The following is a 20,059-nucleotide window of genomic DNA, read 5'->3' on the forward strand; positions in this document are numbered from 1 at the left end:
TCATCTGGAAAATAAAGGCAGGAGTCCCAGGGAAGTTGGGGATTGTATTAGATGGGGGCCAGAGCTTGAAGCAAGGTGAATAACTGCTCTTCCACAAGGGCAGTTATTATTATCGTCGGTGGGCTGCTGGCTTTCGGTCCCCAAACCCTAAGCATTGTGGATCCATCTGTTTATCAGTTATCTTTAGAGTAATTCAAATATGCTGGGTTGAAGTCCTCTTGGTCTCCTCTTATAGCTAGAACAGTACTGGGTACCTAGTAGGCACTCAGTAGTTGCTGAATGAATGAATATCAAAGGAAGAGGCCCCAAGCTCTGCCCTGAAGAGGCTCACAGTGCAGGACAAGGCCTGGAAGGGTGCCAGGCCTTCCTTGTTATCTTTAAAAAGAAACAAAACAGAGAACTACTTCCTACCAGCTGACCCCACACCCCTTCAGCTGGGACCTCTGGGCCCTGCAGGGGAGCCCAGGGCTGTGTGCCAGGCCTGCCTGTGCTGGTAACTCCCCAAGCCGGCTACCTAACCCTCTGGTACTCACTGTCCTCCTCTTTATAATGGGCGTACCTCAGCCCCCCTGCTGCCCTTGGATAGTTCCTAAGGAGGAACCCTAAGCAGTGAAACCCCATTCCCTTTGCAGGAGGGCTTTGGTGCCGGTGGGAGGTGACCCTCCCCCCCTTCACCCGTATTTTAGTGTCAGAGTTGCAGGGCATTATTTTTAGTGAGTTTCCCTCTTCGTGCACGTGTGTGTGTTAGTTGCTCAGTCGTGTGTGACTCTTTGTGACCCGGTGGGCTGTAGCTCCTCAGGCTCCTCTGTCCAGGGGATTCTCCAGGCAAGAATATCACAGGGGATTGCCATTCCCTTCGCCAGGGGATCTTCCCAACCCAGGGATCGAACCCTGCAGGCAGATTCTTTACTGTCTGAGCCACCAAGGAAGCCCCTCCTCTCGCTCTATTAGGTCAAATACAAGGAAGGAAGAACAATTGCTGCTCTGGGTCCATGATTGTAACGAGATTGGTTTTTCTCCGTCTCATCCCCAGGCCTGATCTTTTGACCAGAAAGGAATTAAAAAGAAGGTCCCTCATGATGGTTGCACCTGTCAGCTGCAAGGAGCTTCCTGTAAGGGTCTTCTGAGTCTTGTGGGTAAACTCCAGAAGTTGGTGATGGACAAGGAGACCTGGTGTGCTGCAGTCCATGGGGTTGCAAAGAGTAGGACACGACTGAGCGACTGAATTGAACTGAGTCTTGTGGATGTATAGTGATTCTCAGCCGCCTTCATGGGGACTGATGCTGGTGGAAGCAGGCTCTCCAGAGACACACACCAGCCACATTTCTGGATGCTCATGGTGGTTTTAGGAGGGCCCTGGCTGAGCACCTCGTGGATTCCTGCAGCCTGGATGAAGATGGGAGACAGAGGACCGATGCTTCCTGCCTTTCTCACTGACGGGAACTTGGAGCTCTGCCAGCTCCCCCGGGGGCTGCCTCTGAAACGTAAGACCCACCTCCTCCTTCTACAGGTATCTTGCATGTGTTCGGTCCCACCTGGGCTTCCGTTGCTGCTGCCCTGGCTGGTGGGAGAGGTCACCATCATGCAAACGGCTCTAGCCGGAAACCAAGAACCACGTGTTAGCTGGGTGCCTTGGAGCCAGAGGATCCTGGGCTGGAATCTGTAACCCACATCCACCTAGTGACTTGGGGACAAAGTGACTGCTGGGTTCCTTGCTCCCCTCTCCTCAGTGGGGGTGATGTATCTTCGTCCTTCATAGGATCGGTGTTGAGGATCCCAGAACACTTGTGTGTGTGCGGCCAGCCAGCATTGTGCCCAGCACACAGCTGACGCCCGGCCTGCGATGGGAGTGTTGCTCGTGGTTGGAGGGAGCTTTTTGCTTGGGCCTTGAAAATCTTTCTGAGCAGAGCTGGGGGTGCTGTGCTGGCCTTTGAACCAGGCGCTGCTGGCTGGTGTGGACAGGTGATCAAAGGTCCCAGTCCCCAGAGCTGAGGAGGGCTGAGTGCCCGGCTGGCAGTAGGCGAGGGAAGGGAGTCTTGTGTCTGTGTGAGGGAGGTGGACCAGGCGACAGAGGGTTCTGGTGGTTTTGCAGCTGTGATGCTGATGACTGAGGGATGTTGCCTTAGTGTTGGGCTGCCCAGAGGAGAGCGGCACCTCTAACAGCCAGTGTCCCGTGCGCTCAGGTCACCCGGGGCCGCCTGGCACTTGCCTGCCGAGAAGACGTGGGGCGGGGCCTGGGGTTCCGTTTTGGTTGGGTTCCCGGTTCTGCTCACGCCCGCGGCACTTCTCAAGTTTCCCTGACCTTCTCGTGGAAATGACGTCCCTCTGGTTACTGCCCACTGTCCCAGCCCACAGCTCCTCCCTGTGTCGAAATATTATATCCATCTATGCAAGGTGTTTGATTTCTTGTCATCCTCCCATCCTAGGAAGTCGTCTGAGGTTGAGAGACATGTGTGCCTTGCTCACAGCTAAACACACAGCGGGCCCCTTATTCAGTGCATCAGAATTGATCAGATCAGATCTGAGTCGGTGCTTTTCTTTCAGCTTCTGTGAAAAGGACAGACGGAAGGAAGACACGGTTTTTGAGCATCTGTAGAACTTAACCAGCCCAATAGTTCCACTGGGTAGGCAGTGGTGTGCCCAGTTCACAGCTGAGAACTTTGCCCAAGGTTATTTATCCAACAGAAGGCAGAGGAGGAGGGTGTGTGTGTGTGTGTGTGTGTGTGGCACTGCCTGCAATGGAATACTCTTAGGGTCCCTAGGTCCTTTTTGTCATCTGGAGAGACAGACTATAAGTATGAACTCTGTGCACCCCCAGGGAGGAGGCTCTTGGTCGCATGGGATTAGGTGTGATGGGAACTCAGTGCAGCCCCGGAGGTCTGCTGGGAGGAATTGACAACACAGCCTGACAGGTGCTCTGTTCACTGTTGTCCATGGCCAAGCAGGGCAGGGGGAGGAGTCACCCCGGGAGGGGGCTCTTGAGGGCCTGGGGAGACTTGGAGGCTTGGGAGGTTTGGCTGGTCTTGCAGTGGCCATCAGAGCTGCCCTGGGGATGCGAGGTGAGTGTGGACACCAAGGCACAACCCTGGCCCTCCGCTTCCACCATCACACCCCTTCGCGTCTCTCCTGCCATCTCCCCCCAGCCTCCCACTGCAGAACAGGCGCCCTCGCTTATCACACGGCCTGCAGCCCTGCTTTTTTCTCCTTTTATCAGTGACTCCCTAGAACAACCCCATTGTGGTGGTCTGGGGTTATCTCAGGCTCCTCCCAGGAGGGGGTGGCGGGGCTCGGGCACCCGAAGGCACAGAACGGTCGCAGCGAGAAGTGAGGTGCCCACTCCCCCTCCCCTCTGGCTGCTCCGAGTAGATGCCCCATGTCTGCAGGGTTGCTGCACGCCGTGGGCACGGATGTCCAAGTAATCGTCATTTGTTAAGCCGTGTCCTATGCAAGGCATGTGGCAGACCTTACTCCATTCCAGCCCCAGACCAGACCCATGGAGTTGGCACTGCAGCAATTGTTTTTGGTGCCTGAGTAGCTGGGGGCCCAGACTAGCGAAGCAGGTCTCCCCAGGCTCCACAGGCGGCACCGGAACACAGTTGTCACTGATTGGAGAGCCTCGGGGCCGTCTGCCTGGTACTGAGTGACACAGCTCCTGCTCCCTTCTTGCCCCCCGCCCCACCCTGGCGACCATGTGACCTCGGGCAGGTCCCCTCTCTTCTCTGGGCCTGTTGCTGCCCTCGTGGGTAGGGAAATGTCTAATTTCTAGCCTGAGTGCAGAGGCAGCCGAACTTAGTCTGGGATGACAGGTGTCAGCCAGGAGGCTGCTGGGCGGGCCAGCCCCCGTGGGCCCTGGCCCGTCGGGCGCATGGTGGAGGTGCTGCTGGGCCCGGCAGCAGCAGTGGTGCCGATGGTGCCACCAGAGCTGCCACTTCCCGGTCCACATCGGCTCCTCTAGTTTTTCCTTTGCAATCGAGTGGCCACTTCGCATTTCTGCTTGGCCTGATCAGGATCCCCTGGAGGAGGGCATGGCAACCCACTCCAGTATTCTTGCCTGGAGAATCCCAGGGACAGAGGAGCCTGGCAGGCTATGGTCTGTAGGGTCGCAAAGAGTCGGACACGACTGAAGCGACTTAGCTCACACGCACACAGCCTCCTCATCGTGCAAGTCTGTCTTTAGCTGCTTGGAAGAACCCGTTTCTCTTTGAACCCTCTTATCCCAGGCTTTGAATCCTCTTAACCCCAGACCACCTTCTTTTTTCTTTTTTTCAAATTTAATTAACTGATAGGCCCCTGTGAGGACTGGAGTTGAGGGAGAGGGTCTGGGGATACAGTGCCGCTCCCACATCCACAGACACCCCAGCCGGCATTCCTAGACATGGCTTAGTAACCTGGACCTGTTCCCCCATAGCGGGGCTGGCCTGGGCCCCTGGAGTCTGCCCAGGCTGGGTCTAGACTGACCCAGTGAATAGCCAAGGGGTTGCTTAGTGTTTATCAATGCCTAATCAGTCTTCCAACCCAGGGAAGTGGTGGCACCTCACGTGAAGAAACTGAGGTTCAGAGAGATCCAGAGAACTGCCAAACTTGTTTCAGGAGAGTGGAGAAGCTGGTGTGTAGCCTCTGATATGTCAGCTTTTAGCCTCCCTGCTTCTGCTTGCCTGGTGGTTCTCATGCATGCAGTGAAGTGTACAAGATGCCTCTAGCTTATACGGGAGGCAGACTTTTAAAAAAACCATTTTATGTTTATTTTCATTTGAATTAGAAAAAGAGCATGCCTGTGATTTTGCAGATATTACTGCTTAAGACGTATTAATAGTTATGGAAGTTGGGAAAGGTCGGTTTGGCAAAAAGGTTGAGGTGGCAACACCTGGACGCAGCCCTCCTGCAGGGAGCTCAGTTCGGAGCACATATCCTTGCTTTCATTGGTGGCACATGGGCTGTGCGGCTTCGGCCACATCATGGGAGATAAGGGGTCCCCCAGACTCCGAGTGGCTCTATGTCCCACCTCATGCCAGTTGTGATGTTCAGTCCACCATGATCCTCCCTAAATCCAGAAGATTCATGATGAAGTGATTGCACAGCTCAGTCTGAAGCTAGACTGAAAACAAAAGGAATCGTGAATGATAGTGCTGTAGAATCCTATAATTCTGCTTGAATTGACAGTGACTGCTGATCTCGGCTCTGCCAACTACATTCTATTTATTGAGCACCAAAGTTTTCAGATCAGCTCCTGTATTACTCTCTGGGATTGGATTATGAAATAGTAAATATTGCTACATGCAAATCAGTCGACTCATTCATTTTTTTTTTCCACTCATTTCTCCTCAGTAAATAGGGGATAGTATTACCTACCCTGTGGGTTTATTGTGAGAATTAAATAAGAGACTATATTGAAGGGATTACTCAGTGCCTGACATATGATCAGCACTCAGGATTCTTAGTTAGAAGATCAAAACATACAGACCTATGGAAATAAAGACCATTGAGGATTCATGAGTTACTAACATTGAACATTAAATTTAATTCTGACTTCCTGGTTAGCGCAACATACTGAGTCTAAATCAAGGTTTGGCAAATCTTTTGTTCCAAGGGCTGGGTAGTAAATATTTTAGGCTTTGTGGGCCGTATGGTTCTGTCATTACTAGTCAGTTCTGCCTTTGTGTCTGGAAAGCAGCCATAGTATGTAAATGAAGGGGCATGGCTGTGTTCCCATAAAACTTTGTTTATAAGAACTGGCAATGCGCCTACAGGCTATAGTTTGCCCCTTGGTCTCAATGAAAGAAACCTGTTTGTTTTTGAAAACGAGAGACTCCTCCTGGATCATAAACACTGAGGAAACCTTGTTACAATATGTAGTCTTTTGTATGAGGCTTGTTAAGCAGCGTATGGATGATAGGGTTTTCATTCACACTCTGAGTTCTCTTCCCGTCTCTTCCCGTGTGGATAGCAGACGTTTGTTGAGGGCTTGCTGTGTCCCAGCCTCTGAGGCTGGCCCATAATAAAACCCACAGACGTGCATTTTGGCAGGGAATACCGTGTTAGCAAGGGGCCATCTTGGTAGCTCTTCAGGGTGTCGTTTTTCTTGAGCTCCTTAATGTTTTATTCTGGAAAACATCAAAATTGTACAAAAGTCAAGTATCATGAATAGGGTGTCATTTCAGAGGAGTGTTTTCAGTGTTGGATGCCCTGCCCCATCCTGGAATTCCACACAGGCCTCCATGCTAATTTCAGTGGCAGGCCCAGACCCCAGGATCCTGCCTCTTAGGGTGGTGGGGAGCAGCTGGGACATTCTTGCCCTCTTTTGGCTAAGTACTGCGGTTTTTGGAGGACTATGGTTTTGGAGCAAAACACAGCCAGGTTGTGAAGCTTTGCTGTTTCACAGCTGTGTGACCTTGCTGTGGTTCCTAAACCTCTCTGAGCCTCTCTTTCATCATCTGCAAAGTCAGAAGCATCATGCCTCAGAATCTCTAGTTCATACCAGAGTTTTTGCTCTTCCAGTGTCAGTTCCTCCCTGTGGGAGGACAGAGGCTGCTGGCCTTACCCCTCTCTCCTCCCAGGAAACCTGGTCCTGGCTTTTTCAGCTGGAGCCTAGGGTGTGAGAATGGCCGTGCCCTCCTCCTGGGTGAGTGTTTAGTGTAAAAAGGCTTGAGAAAACACTGGCCTGCGGAATTCCGAAGTTAATGAAGGGGGCAGATTCCAGGAGGGTCTCTGTTTGACCTCTCACCCTTTCCCCAACACCCTGTTATCCCTGAGTGCGTTCAAAGGCAATGGAAGGTTTATAGCCGCTGCACAAAGAACTCTCATGCAGTGGGGCAGGACCGTGGCCGTGGCCCCTGGAAGCCAGGGTCAGGGCGTGTGAGTCTGAGCTTCTTCGCTGGTTAACCTGGTTAATGAGAAAGGCTTTGGGAGTAACCCAACAGGGCAAGGAAGGCCATGGTGAGGGGGAAGAGGGGCAGATGTGAAAAACTTGGGGAATGATATTCAATTTCTCCAAAGGAGGGCCTTAAAATAAAAAATGGAGCTTTGTTTTTTTTTTCATTATTTTGACATTAGAACCCATACAGTCTATTCACTTAGGACTACTGGGGTAGGATAAAGAGAACAGGTTTGTTGTGGTTTTTTTTTTTTTTTAATAAAACATTTATTTAAAAAATTTTATATTGGAGTATAGACAATTAACAATGTTGTGATAGATAGCAAAGGGCCCCAGCCATACGTATACATGTATCCATTCTTCCCCAAGACCCCCCAACTATCCCTTCCCCGTGAGTAAAAGAACAGGCTTCTGTGGGTGGTTGCAGTTGCAGGAGCTGTTCTCTACTTCTGCTTTTGAGAACTTTCTGAAAAGGCTTCAGAGGCCAGAGCTGGGCAGTGATGTGCATAGCTTAGGTGTCGGAGGCCAGAGTCACACTCTGCCTGCGTCTGCAGCCTGGGGACTTGGGTGACTGTGGTGGGCCCACGAGGAGCTTCAGGGTCTTAGCTGTGCGCTTGTTTTCCTGTCTGCCCCCGCTGTCCTCCCTTCCCGCCTGTCGCCTTGCTGGCACTCACGGTGGTAGGGGAAAGCTTGGTCCCCCGTCTTGTAAAAGTGTCAGCCATGCTAGTAGCTGGTTGTGTAGGGCAGTTGCTGGCAGTGGGTCTTTCCCTCCCATCTACCTGTCTGCTATTCTCTGTGACTCCGCATGGGCTCGGGGTTTCTGGGGAGAGGGCTCGGCTCCACCTAGTTACCAGGAACGGCCCTGACCCTCCCCTCCTGCCCCTGTGGAGGCTTATCTGGCTCCAGCCCAGAGCAGCTGCTCCCCGTGAGGTCTCTGAGTCACTCTGAGTTTCAAGACTGGGTTTAGCAGGTAGTCGAGGACATAAACAAATACACATTAGCCAGGACAAGCTTCCAGCCCTCTGCTCAGCCAGGGGCCCTGGAAGCTCCTTGTTGCACGTTCAGGGAATATGAGAATGGCCCTGATGGAGACATGCTGCAGCGGGGTGATGGGGGCATGTTAGAGAACCTGGTGTTTGCTGGCTGTGTGGCCTTGGGTAGGATGCTCGGCCTCTCTGGGCCTTCCTTGCCTCCTCTGGGAAGCTGGTTATCATGAAAATGAGATGACCTGAGTTGTAAAATCCGGCCGGGGGTTAGTGCCCCCCAACCTCGGATCCCGACACATACAACAGCTTTTTGAGGCAGGTTGCTTTTGAGACTGCCCTGTTTTCCATGCCATTCTTGGACTACTCTGAGGCTCCAGCTCCTCATCTTTCAATGAGGGGGTGTTCCTTGCCTTGTGCCCCTCACGTGCTTTTTGAGAGGACCTATGAGTCACCTCTGGGAAGGTGCCCGAGAGCTAGGCAGCCTGGCCGTGTCTGGCTGTGCTTTACACTCCGGTTCCCCCTGGTGTGGGCGGAGGCGACTGGGTCCAGCACATTCCTTAGGGCTAAGGCCAAGTGGCTGTGGACCACCGTGTGCTCAGGACTCAGGGAGCGCTGCCTCCCTTTAAAGTAGCAGAACCCTGGGGGTCCTGTGGGTGCCCCCAGCTCCCGCTCTTCTCCATCCTTCTCAGTGACTTGCTGGACTTCAGAATCTGCTGAGTTTGGGGGGTTTCTTTGTATCATGTGAATCACCCAGGTCTGACACACAAAATGAGAAGCCACAAAGGACCGCTCACTGCGGCCCTGTTCCCACTCCCAGGACTCAGCTCAGTGCAGTTCAGTTTAGTCGCTCAGTCGTGTCCGACTCTTTGCGACCCCATGAATCGCAGCACGCCAGGCCTCCCTGTCCATCACCATCTCACGGAGTTCACTCAGACTCATGTCCATCGAGTCCGTGATGCCATCCAGCCATCTCATCCTTGGTCGTCCCCTTCTCCTCATGCCCTCAATCCCTCCCAGCATCAGAGTCTTTTCCAATGAGTCAACTCTTCGCGTGAGGTGGCCAAAGTACTGGAGCTTCAGCTTTAGCATCATTCCTTCCAAAGAAATCCCAGGGTTGATCTCCTTCAGAATGGACTGGTTGGATCTCTTTGCAGTCCAAGGGACTCTCAGGAGTCTTCTCTGACACCACAGTTCAAAAGCATTAATTCTTCGGCACTCAGCCTTCTTCACCAGGATTAACCAGTGGTAAATGAGGAGGCATGTTTGGTTTGAGTCCTTGCTTTTGTATATATTAAGAGAAAACTAGAGATAAAGTGGATGTTGGTGGGGACTCTTCTGTTCTGTTTCCTTCCCTTCATAGAAGTCCTGCTCTTCTGAACTTGGGCTACAGTAGGTCACCTTCTTATGCGTGTGTGCGTGCTCGGTCACCTCGGTTGTATCTGACGCTTTGGGACCCTGTGGACTGTAGCCCACCAGGCTCCTCTGTCTATGGGCTTCTCCAGGCAAGAATACTGGAGTGGGTTGCCATGACCTCCTCCATCACCTTCTTATACTTGGATTACGAATCTATTTGGAGGGCATTTGGAGGCATGCTTTGTATATTTGAAATTCGTGTGGAAGTGGCATAAAAGTAGGGATGTGATGGCTGCAGCTTGCTTCACCCCACTCCCTGTGTGATGCTGGCGATGCCATTGCTGTGTATGTTCCTTCCTGCCCCTCGTGATGGATTTTGGGTTGTTCGCAGGTTCGAGGGGCAGCCCTGGGGTGAGCTTCCTTGCACACATCTCTGGGTGCACACATGGGGGTCCCCAGGAGGATAGGGCACTGCGAAGGCACACTTTCAGCCTTGCCAGAGGTTGCCACGCTGCTTAATTGTCGGAACTGTTTGCCGGGTGTCTCCCCGGGAGCCTGTGAACCCCTTGGGGTGGGGTTTGTGTGATATCCTGTATCTCTATGCTAGGTTATACTGTTCCCACAAGAGCCTTGAGAGCTGGAGGAAGACAGGAAAAAAGAATGCCCAGCTGATGCTTGTGGGGTTCATGGAGCCACCCCTGAGTTTTCCTTTGCTCCCTAGCGCTGTGTCCACATGGCTTTGAGGTTTCAAGTTGACATTGCATTTGAATTCAGATAGCACTGGCATTTTGCATCCTCCTGAGGATGACACACCTGTTCAGTTCAGTTCAGTCGCTCAGTCGTGTCCGACTCTTTGCGACCCCATGTATTGCAGCACGCCAGGCCTCCCTGTCCATCACCAACTCCCAGAGTTCACTTAAACTCATGTCCATCGAGTCGGTGATGCCATCCAGCCATCTCATCCTCTGTCGTCCGTTTCTCCTCTGCCCCCAATCCCTCCCAGCATCAGGGTCTTTTCCAATGAGTCAACTCTTTGCATGAGGTGGCCAAAGTACTGGAGTTTCAGCTTTAGCATCATTCCTTCCAAAGAACACCCAGGACTGATCTCCTTTAGAATGGACTGGTTGGATCTCCTTGCAGTCCATGGGACTCTGAAGAATCTTCTCCAGCACCACAGTTCAGAAGCATCAGTTCTTTGGCACTCAGCTTTCTTCACAGTCCAACTCTCACATCCATACACGAGTACTGGAAAAACTATAGCCTTGACTAGACGGACCTTTGTTGGCAAAGTAATGTCTCTGCTTTTGAATATGACACATACTTTGATAGAAAAAATACAGTTATAGTGAAAAGGAAAATTAGTGGAGATTCAGGCTCAGACTTTGGTATGATGAGGGGGTGAGAGAGGATTATGGACACGACTGGGTCTGGCGTTCTGTGTTCCCATGTGTCGGGAAGAGAGAGGCATGAAGGGGAGGACTTTTCTCTTGCTGCCTGGAGAAGTTTTCCTGTTGCTCCTGAGTGTGGATCTTGTTCCCAGACAGTCCTGTCAAGTGGTCAGGTCTGGCTTGGTGGGCATAGCGGGTGTCCGTGTGTAGACACTGAGGGAACAGTGCGTGCGTGCTTGTTACCCTTTATTGTTACCATGTGCCAAGATCGAAATAATCCTCCCAGCCACCCAGCAGGTAGAAATGCTTTCTGCGTCTCACGTTACAGGTGTGAACATGGAGGCTAGCGTTCAGACACCCAGCGAGTAAGGCTGCAGCTGGGATTCTGAGCTTTCCGGGGATCCTGTTCCCTAGGCTGCCTGCTCCCTGCCCCAGAAATGTCAGATTGCATCGCGGGAAAAGTCAGGCCTCAGGTCCCAGATGGACAGAGGGGCCCTGCGGTGGGCCTGGCTCTCTGTGCCTGATGGAAGTGGCAGCCGCCTGCTCTGTTTACAGTCCCTGGTTCTCCCCGCTACCATATCTCCAGAAGTCATGACCCGCTGGCCGGCACTCGGGGAGGACTGCACAGGAAGCTGTACCCAGCTCTGCTGGCCTGCCTACGGTTGCCTGTTAGCCCGGCTGCCACAAGGGAGGAGGGCAGAGTGGGCAGGATGGGTGGGGAGGGGAAAAAATGCAAAAAACCTACAGCAAGCAAACAATTTAGGTCGTGCAGTGGACAGACCCCTGGATTGTTGTGAGATGACTCAATGACCAGACTGGGGTCAGGAAGCCTGGGCTGCAGAAAGATAATGTGAAATCTTTGTGGATTTTTTCCGGGAGTTCTTGCCCTTTTAAAGGATTTTGTTTTCCGCGTTATCACCCTGGGGATCCTGGCTGTGGGGTTTTCTAAGGCAGGGGTTTATGGAGAGGATGGGGCAGGGTGGGGGAGGGGAAAGGGGAAAAGGAGGATGGGGCCTGAATGGCCACATTCCCTGTCCAGCTCCTTCCAGATTTGGTTCTCTCCCAGGAACAAGGGGCCAATTCACGTGGCTCCAGTGGCCTCACTGGCCTGGAGTTGAGCCCATGCCTTCTAGTGACTAAGGAGGAAATGCCATTCCACTTATCCCGCGGGCCCTGCGTCCCTAGGCCATTCTCTATCGTAGCTCTGTGACTGCCTCATCTTTTTGGCATTTGCCTCTTTGCTTTCTTTTTCTGGGTAATACACTGAGGTTATGTGGGCTGTGATTCCACAAAGCCCCACCAGATTTCCGTCTTCCACACACAGTTGCTTTTGGGTGACCTGGTCTTCTTGTGTTGAAGATGGTCAGCACCTCTCCCCTCCCCAACTGGTCTTGGCTGTTCACCTGGCCGGGGGTCTGCAAGGCCTCCTGGCTTTCCCGGCAGAGCCAGGGGGCTCCATCCTCTGCGGCCTGAGGCTCTGTGCTGTGTTCTCTGGTGTGCTTCTGCCATGTGGGTCCCTCTCTGCTGGGAGCCCAGGAGCATTGCTGGCGGGAGGACAAGGCTTTGGCTCACCTTGTATTCAAAGCCCTCCACACGGGGCCAGTCCATGTTTGCTGATGAATGCTGACCTGTCCAGACCCAGCTGCAACTTTTTCAAATTAAAGGGGATGGGATCCTGCAGGCCACATTTCCCTATGTGCCCTGGGCAGATAATCACTGGTTAGAAGTGGGTATCTGCTGTGTTCTCAGGGTCAGTCCTAGAAAGTCATGCCTCCCCTTCACTAAATCAGAGGAAACAACAGGAAAGCTCTGTGTGTGTGTGTGTGTGTGTGTGTGTGTCTGTGTGTGCACGCGCACTCACACTTATTTGTGTTCAACTCTTTGCGATCCCATGAACTGTAGCCTGCCAGAGTCCTCTGTCCGTGGGGTTTCCCAGGCAAGAATACTGGAGTGGGTTGCCATATCCTACTCCAGGGGAACTTCCTGACCCAGGAATAGAACCCGGGTCTGTTGTGTCTCCGGCATTGGCAGGGAGATTCTTTGCCACTTGAGCCACCTGGGAAGCCCCTTGAAAATAGTATAAAAGGTGTTTAATAAAATGATGTGACTTAGAGTGAGGAGGCCTGTGTTGTTACTTATGAGTAGGTGACTCTAGACTGAGCATTTCTCCGAGCCTCAGTTTCCCCACCTGCAAAATGGAAACAGTACTAGAGCTCCTCTCCTCCTCCCCGCCCCTCCGCTCCCCTCCCCCCGCCCTCTCCCCCTCAACACACACACACACTTGGAGGATGGCTTCCTGAGCTGGCACATGCGTGTTTAGTACAAGGAAGGAGCTCTCTGGGGAGTGATCCGTGGACACTTTTCATATATGAGCTCAGCGGGCGGGGTGGACCTTGGACCTTTCAGAACCACCAGGACTCTGCTAGGAGGCCTGGTGTGCTGGGTGGGGAGGCCTGTATGTTGGAAAGCCAGGCAGTGGGCAGCCCCTGCAGAGACACAGTGATCAGCCACGTGGAGTGGAGGATTCTGAGGAGCTGTTTGGCCAGAGGATTTTGGAAGCAGACAGCAGCAGGGCCCTCCACACTCTTTTTCTTGTAGGATTGCTGGCACATCAGACCTGCAGGGGCCACGGTGATCCCCACGGGTGGGATTCACTGTGCTCCTGCAGTGCAAGAAGAGGGGGGAGTCTTTCTCTTTGGGGGGTGCAGGGGGGCTCAGCCCTAAGGGCTCCACACATCATGTCCAGCTTTAGGTCGGCTCTGCTCCGTAAGGGTCGGAGGACAGGTACGTGTGTCCTGGCTGTGTGGAAGGGTGTCCGGGGCAGTGGGAGAAGGGTTGGGGTAATGGGGGCCGGCAGGGCGTGGGCGTGGAGTGACGAGGATGTGCTTGGCAGGGTGGCGCTTTGGAAAGCTGGTCTGTGTCTTAGCACATTTGCTGCTGTGTTGCCTGGGCCCCTCCGAGCTTTGGTGTCCTGATCTGCAGACTGAGGATAGGGACCTCCGTTTTATGGGTAAGTGGGAGATCCTGATCTGAAATGGAATGGAAGGTAGGAAACCAGCTGATCCCTCCCTCTTTTCTTAACTCTTCTCTGTCGCATGACACTCCACGAAGCCCATACCAGTCAGATCAGCAAAACTGAATGAGTTCCTGATCAGAGCTGATGTTCGTCTAGTGTCTATGAAGTCCTGGGCAATGTGACGCAGACCTCATCTGTTATATGATTTAATTCCTGCCATCATCCTAGGATTAGAGTGCCATAATTGGCCCCCACTTTACAGATAAGTAAAACTGAGGCTCGGAGAGGTTGAGTATAGTGTCTGAAGCCACACAGCTAAAAAGTGGCTGCATTGGTATCCCAGCCGTAGCAGTCTGGTTCCAGAGCTTGCGCTAGTAACCACTGTACTAGCCTGCCAGGAGGAGGGAGAAACTCTGTGGGGTGTGTGTGCGCGTGGTGTGTGTGTGTGTGTGTGTGTGTGTGTGTTTGTGTGGTGGAGGGCAATAGACGTCATTGTAAGGTATTCCTGTGTTAAGATATTAGTGGGCCAGGCTTGCTTGCAGAATCTCTGACAAATACAACACAGAAGATGGTTCTCAAGGGCTGGGGATGTGGGCTTTACCCAGTAGTCTGTCAGTCCCAGGACCTTTGCTGGGAGAGTCTGGGGAGGCCGGGCCTATGGACCCACCCGCTTCTCCATCTGCTCTTCACGCGGGACGCAGACGAGGCCGGAACCACCTGACCTCCCTGGTCTCCACTTCTGTCTAGCCCCTCTCGGGAACATCTTCTGGTTGACAGCTGGGGTCCTTTGTTCCGGACATGGTTTTTTCAGATCTGTGTTAGTTGAGTGGATCCAAGTGCACCTGTAACTGAGGACACCACTCGTTTCCAGGAATGCTGCCTGCTGCTGGAGTGCCCCGGACCCCCACAGCAGAGCGCTGTGGCCATGCTCCTGGCTCCCAAGTCTAGCCTGCTGGCCTCGAAGAGGCTCCACGGAGCCCAGCCCTGGGGTTATGGATCCTGAACGTGGAGAGCCCAGCCCTGGGGCCGTGGACCATGAACGTGGTTACCTGGGCGCTGCATCGGGTGAGCCGGGCACTACTTTGTTGTTGCTATTGTTCAGTTGCTCCATCGTGTCCGACTTTGTGACCCCAGGGACTGTGGCACACCAGGCTTCCCTGTCCATCACCAACTCCCGGAGCTTGCTCAAGCTCATGTCCATTGAGTCGGTGATGCCACCCAACCATCTCATCCTCTGTTGCCCCCTTCTCCTTTTGCCCTCAGTCTTTCCCAGCATCAGGGTCTTTTCCCAGTGAGTCAGCTCTTAGCATCACATGGCCAAAGTATTGTATATATAAGTAAATACAATATGTAAGTATATATAAGGACACTGCCTGGGACTCCATATTTCTTGTCATCCCTACAGCCCCCGCATATTCTGTTTTACAGACAAGGTACAGCCCCAGAGCCGAGGCCAGCCTCCTGTATCTGCGGCTTGTCGTGCTCATCCTGGTCTGGGAAATCGAGTGTGTCTGGTGTGACAGGGAGGTCAGGGCTGCAGGGGACGTCCTGGCTCCTTCCAGGTCTCAGATTCCTCTTATCTCAGGCGAAGACAGAAAGTGCGGCTTTCCTTCCTATAAACTGTTTTAACTGAACCTCACCACAGGTCCTGGGTGGTGCTGGTTTTAGGATGGATAAGGAATGGGTGCGGCCTAGTGCGGGATGTTGGCCAAGAGGGGTGGGCAGGGGTGCGACCGGCCTTTGGCAGAGACTTGGATTTGAGCGCCCCCAGTTGGGTGAGCCTTGGGCCCTGGGCCATCTCTTTACTGCCTTGGAGAGACAGTCCATTTTTCAATTCTGTGATCCCACAGTTGGAGCATTTGGAGCTGGGACTCAGCTTGCTGTTCAGAAATCTGTATTTTCATAGGCAGACAGTTTAAGAAGGATTGTCTGTCTCACTGAAGTCTATGATCATAACAGCTAAATTTTTGAGCACTTCCCAGGCATCTTTACACGTGTCAATTCATGAAACCCACCACAACGAACTGCTCTGCAAGACTAACTTTATTATCACCATTCCCATTTTACAGATGAAAACACCAAGGCTCGGGGGAGTTGGGTAACCGGCTCCAGAGATCCCTCCTCCAGGAAGCGGCCGAGTGGGGATTTGAACCCAGGGAGAGGCTGCAGAGGCATACAGGCGACACTCTTCTGGCTTATAGAGCTGCATTCGGGGAGGGTCCAGCCGTTTGGAGCTGCCTTTGCCCCACATTACCGGAGAAGCTGGTTTATCCCCATTTTGAGAGATGAGTAAAAAGATGGCTCTGAGTAGTTAAGGAATTTGCCAGTATTCAACAGGTTGTAAATAGCAGTATTAAGATTGAACCCAGGTCAACTGACTCCAAATATAGAGTCACTCTTTTTTTTAATTAATTTGTTTATTTGATCTTAGCTGGAGCAAGTGGGATCTTCGACCTTTGTTGTGGCATGTGGGATTTATTTTTTTAGTTGTGGCATGCTGGACCTTTAGCTGTGGCATGTGAGCTCTTAGTTGCCGCATGTGGGATCTAGCTCCCTGACCAGGGGTCGAACCTGGGCCCCCTGCATTGGCAGTGTGGAGTCGTAGCCACTGGACCACCAGGGAAATCCCTTGCGTCCCTCTTAGATCGTCTCCTCCCTTTCTTGCTAACTTGGAGGCTCATCTCATGTCACTTTGTCCAGCTGGCCTTTCTGTGAGGTGCCTGTGCTTGGCTGGTTTGGAGCGGCGGGTCGGGGGGGTTTTCCCCAGTGGCCTCCATGTCAGTCCCTTGGGGTCAAGCACAGTGTCTGCTTTGCTTCTGCTCCCGCAGCACCTCACAGGCGAGCCAGGGCTCCCTCCGCACATAGGGTGATCAGAAGACGTGGTCCACTCATCTGGGCGCAGTGTGTGCGCTTTGGAACCTAGAAGCCACGCAGCGTTGAGATGAATGCCGGGTCCCGTGTGACTGTGGCCACTTCCCCCTCTTTGGCGACTGTTTCCACGGGGCCTGGTGGCTTGAGAGACTGTGTCAGGGTTCTGCTGCTTGAGTGGGTCCTGTATCCCCTGTGGGTGGTCTTTGCTCTGTGCCAGGTGTTAGCAGATTCTGCCCATTTAGGGGCCTCGAAAAGCTCTGCAGCCCGGAAGCATGGAAGCATTTCCCTTCTGCTCGGCCTAAGCCACTCCCCGCTGTGCGCATTTCCTTCTCTGCGTGGAAATGGGAACCAGCTGGCCACAATTCCTTGAAATCACCTCCTCAGCCTCTCCAAGTAGAATAAGCCCGAAACTGCGTAGGCCACTCCCAGGCTTCCTTCTCTTGTCCTTCTCTGATACTTTCTCCCAGGTCCTGCTCCCCAGGCCATTTAGCCATGTCTCTGCTCTCCTGGGGCCTTCTCCAGAGCCTCCAGCAGCTGTGTCCTTTCTGGGCCCCTGCCTGTCTGGGGGGCCCATCCCCAGGATCTCTAGTCCTGGGGCAGCTTTGGAGTTGGCTTCTCCTTTGCTCACAGACAACAGAAGACTCAACCACAAAGATTAACAACCCAAGTTAAAAATGAGCAAAGGACTTGAATAGGTAGTTCTCCGGAGAAGATTTGCAAATGACCAGCAAGCACGGGAAGTGAGAGAAATGCAAACCAAAGCCTTCTTAATACCAACTAGGATGGCTTTGATAAACTAGAGCAACAAACAAGTGTTGGTGAGGATATGGAGAAATTGGAACTCTTGTGTGTTGCTGGTGTGGATGTAAAATTGTGCAGCCATTGTGGAAGACAGCTAAGTGAAACATAGAATTACCATATGGCCCAGCAATTCCATTCTTAGGTATTACCCCGGGGAGTTGAAAACATGTGCCCACGCGAAAAACTGTACCCGAATGTTTATAGCATCACTGTTCACAGTAGAAGGTGGAAACAACAAATGTCCATCAATGGATGAAATGAATGTGTAAACAGAGTGTGATCGTGTGTGTGCATAAATCTATATATACAGGTACACACAATGGAATATACATATTATACTAAACATGCACACACAACGGAATACATATATGTATGTATATATGTGTGTATATATATGTGTGTGTATATAGGGGAATATATAGTCCATTACCTGTCTATACACATGTATACCTACACACAGTTAAATCTAATTCAGCTGTAAGGAGCGAGGTACTAACACGTGCTGCAACATGGATGAACTTGGAAAACACGATGCTAGGTAAAAGAAGCCAGACGCAGAGGGTCATGTATTATGTGATTCCACTTATATGAAATACCCAGAATAGGTAAATCCATAAGGACAGAATGCAGATGGTGATTACTGGGGGTAGGAGGCAATGGGGAGTGACTTAGTGAGTGTGAAGTTCTATTTTAGGGCAGTGGAAGTGTTTTGGAACTAAAGGTGATGATTGTACGAGATTGTAAAATGCACTAAACACCCCTGAATTATATACTTTAAAACAATTAGTTTTACTTTATGTGGGTTGCACCTCAGTTCAGACACACAAATATGGTAGCATTGAAGGTCCCCTTAGGCAGTAAAAAGAGGAGACGTGGGACACTCGATGCCTGCCAGATCAGGTGTGTCTGACAGCTGATTCACTGAGTTCCATAGCGAAGGGATGGGCCCTTGTATTCCCATTTTCCAGATAAGAAAGTAGAGGCTCATCTAGGGCACTCCGGTTATAAGGGCCCAGACACAAGCGAACCAGAGCTTGTCTGACTCTGACCTGCCTCTGATCACTCTTCTATGCTCCTTCCCTGCAACACAGAGAAACTTTTGTTCCGTGTTGTTTGTTTTAGATACTAAGCTCTGTGGATGAGCTGCGCCGACCCTGAGGAAGTCGGTTCTAGGTCCATTTGTGAGATGCCTGCTCTTTTCTTCCCACGGGTCCTTTGAGGTCCAGCCCACTCTGGCCACTCAGCCACAGCGATCTTTTTCTCACGTGGACTCCTCACGTGCCTTACAGGGAGGCAAAGGTTTGTAGCCAGAGGAGACAGAAAATGGGGGTCTGAGTCATGGTTCTGCTGTGTGATCATGGCTGTGTCTCTCAAACTCTCGGGACCTCAGTTTCCTTGAACATGCAATGGGAGATCATCAGAACACCCACCTCATCCTTCCTGGGTCATCCGTGCAGGGTAAGTGCTCTGAGCAGGGAAAACATCATATGGACGCAAGTGATGGGAGTGATCACTTTGAGTCAAGTTCAGGCTTCTTGCATATTCAGCAGAGAGCAGACCTCAACTCCAAACTGTAGCACAGTTGGCTGTAACATGGCTGGCGCTCAGCAGTGATTTGGTGCACGAACAATTCAATGAATGAGCCGCACAGGCGGTCAGGGATCTCAACTGTGGCCTTGGTCCAGGAGCTAGGCTTGTCATTTGTCATCTGTCTGTGCGCTGCCAGGGACTGAAAGCACCGTAGGTCATCAGGAAGTAGTTGTGAACTGGTCTGCCTGTACAGACAGACCTGCGTGCCTCATCCTGTTGCACTTTGTAGGTGTTGTGTCTTTTACCAATAGAAGGTTTGCGGCAACCTGTGGTGAGCAAGTCTGTTGGTGCCATTTTTCCAACAGCATTTTCTCACTTTGTGTCTTTGTGTCACACTTGGGTAGTTCTTGAAATATTTCAGACTTTTTCGTTGCTGTTGTATTCATTACAATGATCTGTGATCTTTGATGGTTACTGTTGTAATTGTTTGGTTTTATATTTTTAAATTAAGGTGTGTACATTAGAAATAATGCTGTTGCATGCTTAATCGGCTACATACGCCACGGTGTAAACGTAACTTTTTAAAAAGATTTCTTTAAATTTATTTTTTAATTAGCGGATGATTGCTTTACAATGCTGTATTAGCTTCTGCTATTCAACGACATGAATCAGCTCTAAGTATACGTATCCCCTTCCTCTTGAGTCTCGCTCTCACCCCCATCCCACCCTCTAGGCCATCACAGCACCGAGCTGAGCTCCCCGCGCCTTGCAGTAGATTCCCACCAGCCATCTGTTTTACACACGGTACTGTATATATGTCAATCCTGATCTCGAGGTTTGTCCCACCCTCTCCTTCCCCACCGGGGTCCACAAGTTCAGTCTCTACATCTGCATCTCTGTTGCTGCCCTGTAGATAGGTGCATCAGTGCTGTTTTTCTAGGTTCCATAAATATGTACTAATATACAGTATAACCTTTATGTGCACTGAGAAACCAAAAAAATTCACGTGACCCGCTTTGTTGCCATGCCGCTTCATTTCCGTGATCTGGAACCGAATCTGCAGTATCTCTGAGGTGTGCTGGAGGTAGACAGGTCCCTCCTGATCCCTGGATCTGGGCCGCTTTTCCTTTCAAAGTGGGAATTATTGCAGGGAGATGGGATGGAGGAAGATCAGAGGACTCTGCTCCCATTCCCCCTCACCCCGAAGAGGGCAGAAGCAGGACTGGTATTCCTAGTGGGCCGT

General features: G+C 51.8%; 1 long non-coding RNA gene across 5 annotated transcripts in view; it reads left to right on the plus strand.

Moving 5' to 3' along the window:
- LOC102186225 overlaps positions 1 to 20,059 on the plus strand; it is a 224,574-nt gene that overhangs the window by 66,105 nt on the left and 138,410 nt on the right. For 4 of the 5 annotated variants that reach the window (XR_001919155.1, XR_001919154.1, XR_001919156.1 and 1 more), the window contains exon 2: positions 1,034 to 1,484. This is a non-coding gene — a long non-coding RNA (uncharacterized LOC102186225). Of the gene's footprint in view, positions 1 to 1,033; positions 1,511 to 20,059 lie in introns of all 5 variants that reach the window. The other variant, XR_001919157.1, reaches the window with a different exon arrangement.

Source organism: Capra hircus, chromosome 14 (genome assembly GCF_001704415.2).
Source record: "Capra hircus breed San Clemente chromosome 14, ASM170441v1, whole genome shotgun sequence".
In the NCBI taxonomy this organism is placed as follows: Eukaryota; Metazoa; Chordata; class Mammalia; order Artiodactyla; family Bovidae; genus Capra; species Capra hircus.